Consider the following 13,743-nt stretch of genomic DNA (forward strand, 5'->3'; position numbering starts at 1 on the left):
AGCTGGAAGGGGTCCCACAAGGGAGTGTCTTAAGTGTGACCCTGTTTGCCATTGCTATAAATGACACCGTAACGGTCGTTCCAAGTGCTGTCTCATGTAGTCTGTATCTGGATGACTTTACCCTCTACTGCTCAGGAGGAAGCTTACAGGATGTGCAAGGACAAATGCAATAAATCAGGTTGTGCAATGGGCAACATACCATGGGTTCAAATTTTCTCCAAGCAAGACAATAGCTATGCATTTCCACAAACGAGGAAAGTTCTATCCTTCCCTCTATTTAGGAGTAAACCCACTGCATTTTGTCCAAGCGGTAAAGTACTTGGGTCTAATTTTTGACTCAAGGCTTACAAGGGTGCCTCACATTAAACAGTTAAAGGTGAAAGCTACAAAAGTGCTTAGTATCATGGGGTGCAGACCGCACAACGCTTCTGCGGCTTTAACGAGCACTTATTCGTAGTAAACTTGACTATAGATGTGAGGCTTATTCATCTGCAACTCCCAATGTTCTCCTGATGTTTGAGTCTGTTCATAATGAAGCTCTGAGAATCTGTATAGGGGCTTTCAGGTCTTTACCTGTGGAGTCCCTGTATGCCGAGAGTGGAGAACCACCTCTTTTATTACAGCGGGACTACATGAACCTGATTTACTACACGAGACTACAAAGGATTTCGAGATCTCCTACATCCAGATTGGTTTTCAACCCCCTTGAGGATAGCCGATCCTATGGTAGGAGAATGAGGAATCTTGTGGAAAATCTTAATTAAAATCTCACAAAGGTTCTGGCTGTTGGAACTTCCCAAGTCCCTCCTTGGACTAATCAAGTCGAGCTGGATTTGGTCGGAATTGGGAAAGGGGAGAGATTCGAAGCAGAAGTCAGATATATTTCTTCAACACGCTTCTAAGTACCAAGGATCATATGCAATATATAAAGATGGTTCGAAATCTGAAAATGGTGTGGGCTTTTCAGCAGTGAGCAGAAGGAAGACTGCATCTGGCAGTCTTTCTCGATTAGCCTCGATTTTCACTGCAGAGTTACATGCCATCCTTGCAGCAGTCAAGATGACGTTGTAATATATTGTGACTCTCGTAGTGCCTTGCAAGTAAGCAAGATTTTAAACTCATCACATCCAGTGGTGAGGGAGGTTCAAGATTGGTTTGCACTGATGTCAACACGTAAAAAGATAACTGTGTTCGGTGCCAGCACATTTTGGTATCAGTGGGAATGAGTGAGTTGATCAGAAGGCCAAGGCAGCTGCCACTCAGCCCTGTGATGCTCGTTTACCTCTCCCACACACTGACTTGAAACCCAGCATCAGTTGTCTTTATGATAAATGGAGGGAACAATGGAGGCATACCTCTAGAAATAAATTGCGAGAGATTAGAGATGACCTTGGCAGTTGGGTGACCAGCATCCATCCCAACCGACAAGTAGAAGTTGTATTAACAAGGCTGAGAATCGGGCACAAAAGACTGACTCATTGGCCGATGATGGCTAAAAGTGAAGCACACTGTGAGGAATGCCAAGAGCCATTAACGGTCGCACATGTAGTGGAAAGATGTGCAACATTCGAAGACCAAAGAGGAGGGTACTTGTTTCCTTATGGAAACTAATATTTTCAATAAAATTTAATTATGCAAAATGTTTATGCAATAGTTTTTAGACATTTAGAGCATAGTGTTTATGCTTTGATTTTTTAAATATAATACTTATTGTTATTTATGAAATTTATTGATTTTTAACGTTTTGAATATTTTGATATTTCAGTCTCTCTTTGCACAAAATATAGAGATGCATTAAATTATAAAGAAATGTATAACCTCTTTAGCATATGTAATAAAATGCCAACAGCATCTGGTGCCATACAAGTACTGACCAGACCCAACGTTGCTTACTAATAACTGACTCCTTGGTGACAAAACACTTGTAGAGCCATCTATGTTAAATACAATAACAAAAAACTTGTATTACAGTAGGCATGGCTTGTATTCTTGCCATATGGGGCGATAGGGTTAACTTCGCTGATCGGACGAGAAAAGTGTTTTTCTATGTGGTATGATCGTTGGCAGTGCTACCTTTATTAACCAATCTTCTGTCAACAGCTAATGACCTTAGCTGTTTACGCGGCAGATAATTTCAAATAATTAATTAATTTTCAATATATAGTAGCTCCTCTTAGATTTGTGTAAAGAAATCATCTGAAACTATACTTCAGTGAATAGGAAATAGATTAAAAGTGAACGCTGTCGGGTAGAGGGAGAAGGATATGCAGAAAACGAATGGATAAAAGCTAGGAGGAACTAAAGTAAATGCAAACATTTGAATAAATTCCTTCTAATGTTAAATAGATTTTACAGATGATAATGGTAATAGTGATGATAACTGTGTTTGTAAAATTCATAATATTAACAATGATATGTACTAAACAATAAGAATAAGGTATCTGTAATAAAGCTATCAGTCTAAAAAAAAAAAAAAAAAAAAAAACACTCACGATTGAGTTTTAGAAATGAATTTGGGAACAATTTTGAAGCTTTGCGCTTGTATTGTTCCTTGTATTCTAAAGCTGAGAAATGACAGGTAATAGGATTTAGCAGCCAAAGTAAAACTCAAAGGAAATCAGGAATATAAATAGATATTGCGATAAAAGATGTGATTGTTAAGGAGAGTAATGTCAACGATCATACCACGTTGAAAGCACCGCTTCTCGTCCGATCTGCAAAGTTAAGAAGCGTTGGGTCTGGTCAGTACTTGGATGGGTGACCACTTGGGAACACCAGATGCTGTTGGCGTTTATTATATACGTCAAATATGTTATGCATTTTTTTTTTTTTTTTTTTTTTTTTACAATATATAGTAACTGTATTTATATTTGTATGAAAAAAATAATTTAGAGCAGCTCTATTTATGTTTGTAGGAGAAAATCATTTCTAGCAGCTCTATTTATATTTGTAAGAAGAAATCCATTGAAATTATATGGTTTTGCTATAATTATTATGATCATCGTTATCGTAATTATTGATATGATTTAGATTGCCATGATTACAATGATAGTTCTTTTTGCTAACTATAATCAATACCATTAATTACATCTACTAGTTCACTCGTTTCTGTTAGGATTACAATCGTACCTATACTATTCATTTTTAATTCATATCATCAATAGTATTACCACCAGTATGATTGGTATGATCATTTCATTAACAAAACTATTATAGGGGCATCATTATTACCATTATCATGACAATAATGATAACGTTGATAACAGCAATAGCTATATGCTAATAAGAATAATGATAAAAAAAACATAACAATGCATATACATCTAGTAATGACGACAAAAATATCAACACAAGAGTAAAAAGTTATATGTTATATAATAATCAGCATTTCTGTTTATGGCTGACTCTATAATTTATCTCTACTTCCAGAAACGGGATATAGTTGCATATGTACAAAAAAATTATAACCATATACAAAAATATTTTACTCAATTTCTTAAACAGTACTTATACACTCTGCATGCTTTATGGAGTTGCACAGCTCATAAAAATGGTAAAAAACTTACATCAAAGTAGTGACAATTAAGTTAAAACTGCCCATACTCCCGATAGTGATGCGTACATTGTGGAGATCTCAGTGATATGATTGGCATGTTATGTAATGAAGTTTGGTGTAAAAAGAAAAGATGCATTATATTAATATATATGAAAAGTCTGTGACATAAAGTTGCTATATATTTTAGGTGTTTGGATGGGTGACCGCAAGGGAACACTAGATGCTTTTGGCGTTTTGTTATCTATGCCAAATAGTTTATGCATTTCTTTATCATTTATAGCAGCTCTATTAATATTTGTAAGAAGTAGTCAATTGGAATTATATTTCAATCTAAAGGAAATAGAGACAGAAATAGAATAGAAAACCATGAGGGTAATTAAATTCAATGTAATTTTGTTTCCTAAACATTTGATTGAATTCCTTCTAATGATTATCAGATATTACAGATGATAATGATAATAGTGATGACAATTGTGTTAGAAGAAGTAATAATATTAGTATTGATACGTACTGAAAAACAATAAGAATAAAATGACTAATAAAATTATCTGTCTAAGAAAACACTCATGACTGAATTTTAGCAATGAATTTAGGTAGCAATTTCTAAGCTGTGTTTTATTTTCCTTGTAGTGTTCCAGATACGGAAAAAATAGACAATGATTGTGTCATCTGTGTAAGGTTTTAGTAACCAAATTAACTTTTTTTCCCTTAGTGGTCGTCTTCTGTGACCTGTAAATGTAGGCGGAACTGGATGGCAGGTAATAAGAATTTATAGCCAAAGGAAACCAGGAATATACATAGGCATTGTGCTAAAAGTTGTGATAGTTATGTTGACTATTACCAACTGTCATACCACCGCTTCTCGTCCGATCAGCAAAGTTGATTGGGTCTGGTCAGTACTTGGATGGGTGACCGCCTGGGAACACCATATGCTGTTGGCATTTTAATATGTATGCTAAAATATGTATGCTAAATAGATTATGCATTTCTTATAGCTGTATTTATATTTTTAGGAAAAAAATATTTGAAATTATCAATAGGAATTATAGAAAACGCCAATGCTGTCGAAAAGAGGCATATTTTTTCTCCATCATGAAAATAATGATAATGTTGATAACAGCAATAGCCATATGCTGTACACAGATTTCTAACCATACACAATAATATTTTACTCAATATCATATACATTGCTTTTACACGACATGCTTTACAGAGTCGCACAGCTCAAAAAGGGTAAAAGACTTACGGTAGGTACATAAAAGTAGTGACAATTGAGGTAGAATTGCTTATATTCCCGATATCGGTCGATTATGATTGATGCATACATTATGATTTCAGTGATATGCCATGGCAATGAAATTTGGTGTAAATAAAAAAATACATTTTATTAATATATATGGAAAGCAGTGAGCTGTGACAGAAGGTTGGTTAATAAGAGTAGTACTGCCAACGATCATACCACATTGAAAAAAAACTCTTCTCGTCCGATCATCGAAGTTAACCCTATCGCCCCATATGGCAAGAATACAAGCCATGCTAACTGTAATACAAGTTTTTTTTTTATTGTATTTAACATAGATGGCTCTACAAGTGTTTAGTCACCAAGGACTCAGTTATTAATAAGCAACGTTGGGTCTGGTCAGTACTTGTATGGCACCAGATGCTGTTGGTATTTTATTACATATGGTAAAGAGGTTATATATTTGTGCAAAGAGATCAATTGAAATTATATTTCAATCAATAGGAACTACAGAAAAAGTCAACGCTGTTGGAAGGAGGCAGATGGATAGACAGAAAATGAATAGGATAAATCAGGGGGGTAATTCAAATCAATAAAATTTTGCTTCCCAAACGTTTGATTAAACTATTTATATTGAATAGATTTTGTGGCGGAGTTTTAGAAATATCATTGTACCTGTAATGATAATGATAATGGTGGTGATAATTGTGTTGATAATCATATTGGTCATGATATCTAAAAAAAAGAAAAAAAGAAAAGAAAACGAAATGATAAGAATAGTGTAATAAAACTCACGATTAAGAAAACTCACGATTAAGTTTTAGCAATATAGCTAGGAGCAGTTTTGAAGCTTTGGTTTGTACAATTGCTTATGGTTTTGTTATAATCACCATTATGATCATCGTTATCGTAATTATTGATATCATGATTTATATTGCCATAATCCTAATGATTTCGCTATCATTAATTTCATCAAATTATTAATTTACTTGTTATTATCTTTGTGGTACCATTGCAATCATACTTATAATATTCAATTTTTATTCCTATTATCATCAATAATATTACCACCAGTATGATTGGTATGATCACCCTATTAACATTAATTAGAGTGGTATCATTATTATCTTTATCATGACAATAATGATCATATCGATAACAGCAATAACCATGTGCTATAATAATAATGGTGAAAATACTAATAATCATAACAATGTGTATATACAACTAGTAATTCTGTTAGTAATGACAAAAGTATCAACACAATAACAGGAAAACGTCATACGAGAGCACTCAGGGCTCAAGATTCACTAATAATAAGCATTTCTTCTTATGACTCTAATATAAGGATAGAAAACGAATAGGACAAACCATTATAAAAAGAAAAATATTGGACTAAGAAAATCACGATTATGTTTTATCAATATAGGTAGGAGCAGTTTTGAAGCTTTGGTTTGTACTTTTCCTAATGGTTTTGCTATGAATACTATGATCATCGTTAACGTAATTATTGATATTATGATTTAGATTGCAATAATCACATTGATTATATATATTTTTTTTTAATCATGACTAATATCATTAATTTCATCTAATTATCATTTTTTATAATCATTCTTATTATACTATTGCATTTTTAATCATCATATTATCAATAATCTTACCATCAGTATGACTTGTATGATCATTTTTTCATAATAGTGGCATCATTATTACCATTATCATGACAATAATGATAATGTTGATAATAGCAATAACCATATGCTAATCAGAATAATAAAGATGAAAATACTAATATTCATTACAATACATATATTACTAGTAATACTGATAATAACGACAAAAATGTCAACATAACAGCAAAACGTTATTTGAAAGCACTCATAGTTAAGATTCATCATTTCTGTTTATGGCTGATTCTATAATTTATCTATTTCTACTTACAGTAACGGTATTATGCAAGGGATATATATATGTGCACAAAGTTATAACCATATAGAATTATATCTAAAAAAAAAAAATTATACAGTATTTATACACTCTGCATACTAAACAGAGTTACGCAGCTCATAAAATGGTAAAAGACTTACGGTAGGTAGATAAAAGTAGTGACAAATGAGTTAGAATTGTCTGTCGTCCCAATAGTGTTCGGCTGTGATTGATGCGTACATTGTGGAGATCTCAGTGATGAAGTATGGTGTAAAAAGAAAAGATGCATAATGTTAATATATATGAAAAGTCTGTGAGCAGTGGCATACAGATGGGTAATGTTACATTCCTCAGCGCCAACGATGAAAGCACCGCTTCTCGTCCGATCAGCGAAATTAAGAACGTTGAGTTTGGATAGTATTTGGATGGGTAACCGCCTGGGGACATTCCTTGTAGTGTTTCAGAGCCAGAAATAGGAGAAAAATGAATGTTTCGTCTGTGTGTGATTTTAGTTACCAGTGAAACCTTTGATTAAACTCTTAATACTAAAGATATTTTGCAGCGGTGTTTTAGAAGAAAAAAATGATGTACCCGTAATTATTATAATAACGGTGTTAATTGTCTTAGAAATCATATTGGTCATGATACCAAAAATATTGGACTAAGAAAACTCACGATTATGTTATAGTAATATAACTAGGAGCAGTTTAGCAGCTTTGGTTTTGTACTGTTCCTTATGGTTTTGCAATAAATAAATATCATTATTATCATCGTTATCGTAATTATTGATGTTATGATTAAGAATGCCAGATAGAGCGTATATAGCATCTAAGTACAAGAATGATTTGGGATTCAAATCGAGTTTGCTATTGTAACTTCAACTATATGTTGATCCATTTTCAGTCTATTCATCACCTATTCATACATTTCAACAATCTGAACTGTTATGGCAATGTCTTTATATTCGGTTTTTACTTCGGCTGCAAATTCGTTTTACTTGCCATCCAGTTACACCTACATTTACCAATCACAGAAGCCGACCACTAAGGGAAATAAATCTTATTTGGTTTCACTGGTTACTACACGGACGATATGGTCTTTTTTTTTTTTTTTTTTTTTTTTTTTTTTTTTTTTTTTCTTTTTTCGGCTGTGGAGCACTACAAGCAAAGCCAAAAGTTCAAAACTACTACGAAATTCTTTGCTAAAACACAATAGTGAGTGCTTTCTTAGAATGATAGCTTTATTGCAGTCATTTTGTTCGTATTGTGCTTTTGTTGATATCATTACAAATATTGTGATATATATATATATATATATATATATATATATATATATATATATATATATATATATGTATGTATGTATGTATGTATATATGTATAAATACAGATAATTATAAGTATTTACATATAAATATATATACATATATATACATATATATATAAATATATATAAATGTGTGTATATACATATGTATATGAATATATAATCTATATAAAATTTATAAATACCTATTTTGGAAATTGTGAATTGGTTTGGAGTAAGTCCGCAGTAATACCAAATAGATTTTAGTGAAGGTATGATTAATTAGTTCGTGTATGTGTGGTGTAAATAATTTGTCATCTATTTTTGAAACATATTCACTATGATTAATGTCATCTAAGTATTTACTAATTATCATCGGTTGTGGTAAGAGGACAATCATACTTATACTATTCATTTTTTATTCATATCATCACTAATAATATTATCACCAGTTTGAATGGTATGGTCATTTTATTGACATTAATCATTAACATGACATTATTTTTATCCATTATCTTTAAAAAATATATAATGTTGATAACAGCAATAGCCATATGCTGTACACAGATTTCTAACTATATACAATATTTTACTCAATAGCATATACATTGCTTATACACTACATGCTTTACAGAGATGCACAGCTCAAAAAGGGTAAAAGACTTACGGTAGGTAGTGACAATTGAGTTAGAATTGCCTATACTCCCGATAGTGGTCGACTGTGATTGATACATACATTGTGGAGATCTCAGTGATATGAAAGGAATGTCATGATCAAAAAAAAAAAAAAAGATACGTTATACAAATATATATGAAAGGTCTGTGAACAGTGACATAAAGGTAGTTAATATTATCATATTGAACGTGGACGATCATACCACGTTGAAAGCACCGCTTCTTGTCCGATCAGCGAATTTAAGCAACGTTGGGTCTAGTTAGTACTTGGATGGGTGACTGCCTGGGAAGACCAGATGTTGTTGGCATTTTATTATGTATGCTAAATTGTATGCATTTCTTTACAATATATAGCAGCTCTTCTTATGTTTGTGTAAAGAAAGCAATTGAAAATATACTTCGGTCAATAGGAAATAGAGTAAAAATGAAAGAGGGGGAAGGATAAGCAGAAAACGAATTGATAAAAGCTAGGCGGAAGTAAAGTAAGTGCAAACGTTTGATTAAATTATAATACTAAACATAGTTTACAGATGTTAGTAATAATAGTGATGATAATTGTGTTAGTAAAAATGATATTATTGATGATATGCACTAAAGAACATTAAGAATAAAATGACTGTAATAAAGCCAGAAATAGGAGAAAAATTAATGTTTCGTCTGTGTATAATTTTAGTAACCAGTGAAACATTTGATTAAACTTTTAATACTAAAGTAATTTTGGGGCAGTGTTTTAGTAAATCATTGTACCTGTAATTAATTGCCTATATTCTCGATAGCGGTCGACTTTGTTTGATGCCTACATTGTGATTTCAATTATATGATTGGAATGCCATGGTAAACGTAATTTTTTCTTTTTACACCAAAGTAAAAAGAAAAGATACATTTTATTAACCCATTCGCGACGGGCACGTCACATATCCGTGCCATGCCCACTGTGAGTTTATTTGTTTAATTGTTTTATCACATAGATGGCTACACTTGTACTAAATCCCCAGTGAGCCAATTACGAGTACTGCCTGTCTCGCCCGTTTATGCTTTTAATTTACGGAAATATTTTACGTTATCTTATTTTGCTATTACTATTATTTATAACATTATAGTAATTATAATGTTTATAATAAAAATAACACCATCGATATTCATAGCACTCGTAAAAAATACATTTTCCCGCCAATTAAAGGAAAGGTGAAATCAGGTAAGGCAGATCCATATATGAGTAGAGACATTTCACAAAAAATATAAAAAATGAGCACAGCATTTTCCCCTTTTTTGTTCATGTTTCCCGTTGCGAATGGAAATCTGTGAGCTGTGACAGAAGATTATGGTTAATATTTCAGCAATTAATGCCAACGATCATACCACGTTGAAAGCACCGCTTCTCGTCCGATCAGCGATGTTAAGCAGCGTTGGGTCTGGGCAATACTTGGATGGGAGACCGCCAGGAAACTCCAGATGCTGTTGACAAATTATTATGTAGGCTAAATGTTATGCTTTTCTTTACAACATAAAGTAGCTCTTCTCATATTTGTGTAAAGAAAGCAATTGAAAATATACTTCAATCATTCGATCAAATAGGGTAAAAGTCAACGCCGTTTGATCGCGGGAGAAGGATAAGCAGAAAACGAATGGATAAAAGCTAGGGAGAACTAAAGTAGATGCAAGCATTTGATTAAATTCCTTCTAATGTTAAACAGATTTTACAGATGATAATGATGATAACTGTGTTGGTAAAAAAAATCATAATATTAGTAATGATATGTACTAAACAAAGTAAAAAGTAAAGCCCAAACCAGGAATATAAATAGACATTGTGACAAAAGCTGTGATTGTTAAAGTGAGAATAGTCAACGATCATACCACGTTGAAAGCACCGTTAAGCAACGTTTGGTCTGGTCAGTACTTGGATGAGTGACCGCCTGGGAATACCAAATGCTGTTGGCATTTTATTACATATGCTAAATAACTATACATCAATGATATTATCACCAGTATGATCATTTAATTAACATTAACTATCATAGTAGCATCGTTATTCCCATTATCATGAAAATAATGATAACGTTGCTAACAGCAATAACCACATGCTAATAAGAATAATAAAGATGAAAATACTAATAATCATAACAATACATTTACATCTAATAATACTGATAATAAGGACAAAAATATCAACAGCAAAACGTTATATGAAAGTACAGTTCAAGATTCAGTAATAATCAGTATTTCTGTTTATGACTGACTTACAGTAACGGTAATATGCAAGGGATATATTCCATACATACACAGATTTATAACCAACTGCAATAATATTTTACTCAATTTCTTAGACAGTACGTGTTCCTTCTGCATGCTCTATATAGTTGCACAGTTCAGAAAATGGTAAAAGACTTACATTAGATACATGGAAGTATTGAGAAACTGGTTCTTTATTGTTCCTTGTAATATTTCAGTTGTAGAAAATGACTGTGTCGCCTGTGTATAGTTTTAGTAACCAGTGAAACCAAATGAAATTTACTTCCCCTAGTGACCGGTTTCTTTGACTTATAGATGTTGGTATAAATGAAGTAAAAAACAAAGGAAAACAGGAATATATATAGCACCGTTGAAAGCACCGCTTCTCGTCCGATCAGCGAATTTAAGCAACGTTGAGTTTGGTCAAATCACCCTTCTTGTATTTAGTTGATCCTTGCAATTGACTCCTTTTCTCCCTACTTTTTGTTGCTTCGCTCCATCACGTATAACTAATTATATATTCAACGGGAGATAGAATTAGGATGAGTAATCAACGCATATTGATCGCGAAAGTGAACATTGGCCCTTAATTAGATTTACTTCCCTTAGTGATCACTTGTTATTTGACGTTAAATATATATATGCTAACAGTCGTACCACGTTGAAAGCACCGCTTCTCGTCCGTTCAGCGCAGTTAAGTTGTAGTGGACCGCCTGTGTACGTCCCCCACGGTCCCCTACATATGTTTTCGCCTACACCCCCCCCCCCCCCCTTTCGAGATGAAGAACGATGTCCACCCTCGCTCCACGGAGGAGGTCGCAGCCTCGTACGCCTCCTAGTTCTCCCAAAACCCCTGTTTTTATCCCCCGGGGGTGAGGATGCCCGGCGCGGTGAGGAAGCTGCGGCAACGGAAAACGGGAAGCCCACCTGGAGCGACTCACCTGTGCGGCCTCGTCACCTTAATGTTTTGTTTGCTTTATTTTTGTTTGTTTATTTCGTGTTTTAATAAACTTTTTACATGGTGTTTTACACGGACCTTAATTTGAAAAGAGACCACCAAAAATTAAACAAATAGGAGTTTATTTTACTATGTACACGATGGTTCTTTTTTTATTTTTACTATTTATTTCTTAGAACTTTTATTCATCTTATGGATAAACTTTTCGGATATTTTTATTATTATAATAAGAACATTTTAATGTATATTGTAAGTTTTTATTAATGCAAGTCTTATGAGAACCAAAACTTAGTTTCGCGGGCCGAGGTGACAATGGAAAGCCCCCGGCCCTTCAAGCGAGGGCGGTCCGAGGTCGAGGGCAGTTGAACTGCTGGACTGTGGTTGTGGTGTTCAGGGTAAGGTGGTCTCGGAAATATAAGAAGTTTTTAAGTTGTATTATACGTGAGAGAAGGTGGTTCTCGTTTTAATGTTTGTGTTTCGTGTTCTACAGTGTTTTATGTTTATTTCGTCTTTTTTGTTTTAAGTGTTTGTTTTACTGTGCTATGTTTTCGTTTTAGCCTTGTTTTAGAAAATAAATAGGCAATTTTATAATAACTTTTGATAAGTCCCTGACTCTTTGTGAGAAGGAAGGCTGAATAACGCCTCAACATATTTTAGTTTTTATAGTTTACAAGACCAACAATCAAAAACCCTAGAGTATAGATGAAGCATCTATACACGCCTTTCCTCGGGATTCTAACCACGCCTACCTCACTTCGGCTCATTTCCACAACTACACTTCACACACACACACGCGCGCATACACACTTCTGTCGCTCCTTTCCACACTTCTTCTGACCTTGCATCCCTTCTTACACCATACACTCGTTCCCGAACGTACCAATCGGGTGGTGGCAGTGACGCCTTTACACTCTTTTTATGAGCCTGGGGAACGTTGCAAGTAATGAACGCTACAAAGTAACGTTGAGTCAGGACAGTTCTTGGATGGGTGACCGCCTGGGAACACCAGAGACTGTTTTTTTTTATTATGCATGCTAAAAATGTTGAGCATTCCTTGAAAGTCTACAGCAGCTCATTTTATATCTATAGAGCGAAATTATACTCCAATCAATTGCAAAACACTAGGAGTAAATTTACCTTCGGAAAGAGACAGGATGATAGACAGAAACTAATAAAATCAGTTAAGGGGAACTTGTATCAGTAATAATGATAATAGTTACTGTATGAACAATGCGAATAAAAATTATAGTAATAAAGTTATCAATCTCTGGGAAAACACGATTAAGTTTACGAATTAGTTGTAGTTGAACTTTATATAGAATTTTATGGCTTGAAAGTTACTCCCCTACGTGGTCGGTTGTGAGTGATGGTAAGTATTGAAGAAAAAAATCTTACTAGTGTGACTGGAAGTCATGGCAATGGAATTCATAGCAAAAGCAAATGGTATTTAAGAGCAAGATTTTTAATTTACTGATTATCATCATAAGTGCTAGTATGACAGTTATAATTATTATCTGCATTGCCACTACTTGATGTTTATTGAAATTATCATCATATTATCACCAGTATTATTGATATGATCTTTATGATGATTTACATACAAAATGCTAGTAGTATCGCTATTACCATCGTGACAATAATCATAAAGTTGATACCAGCAATAATCTTTTGCTAAAAAGATTAATAATGATTCTGATAATAATGATTAAAAACTAGTAACAGTTATACCAATACAAGTACTGTCTTGGTAATTAAGTTTGATGCAAAAACAAAAGATGCATTATTTTGAAATACATGGAAATTCTGTGAACACTGACAGAAAAGTGGTTAACATTGAATTTTTTATAC

At 33.4% G+C, this 13,743-nt stretch overlaps 3 pseudogenes; all 3 read left to right on the plus strand.

Moving 5' to 3' along the window:
• Positions 1–2,671: 2,671 nt before the first annotated feature.
• On the plus strand, positions 2,672–2,790 carry LOC125034362 (annotated as a pseudogene).
• Positions 2,791–8,894: 6,104 nt separating this feature from the next.
• Positions 8,895–9,013, plus strand: LOC125034363 (annotated as a pseudogene).
• Positions 9,014–10,050: 1,037 nt separating this feature from the next.
• On the plus strand, positions 10,051–10,169 carry LOC125034365 (annotated as a pseudogene).
• Positions 10,170–13,743: the final 3,574 nt, after the last annotated feature.

Source organism: Penaeus chinensis, chromosome 17 (genome assembly GCF_019202785.1).
Source record: "Penaeus chinensis breed Huanghai No. 1 chromosome 17, ASM1920278v2, whole genome shotgun sequence".
In the NCBI taxonomy this organism is placed as follows: domain Eukaryota; kingdom Metazoa; phylum Arthropoda; class Malacostraca; order Decapoda; family Penaeidae; genus Penaeus; species Penaeus chinensis.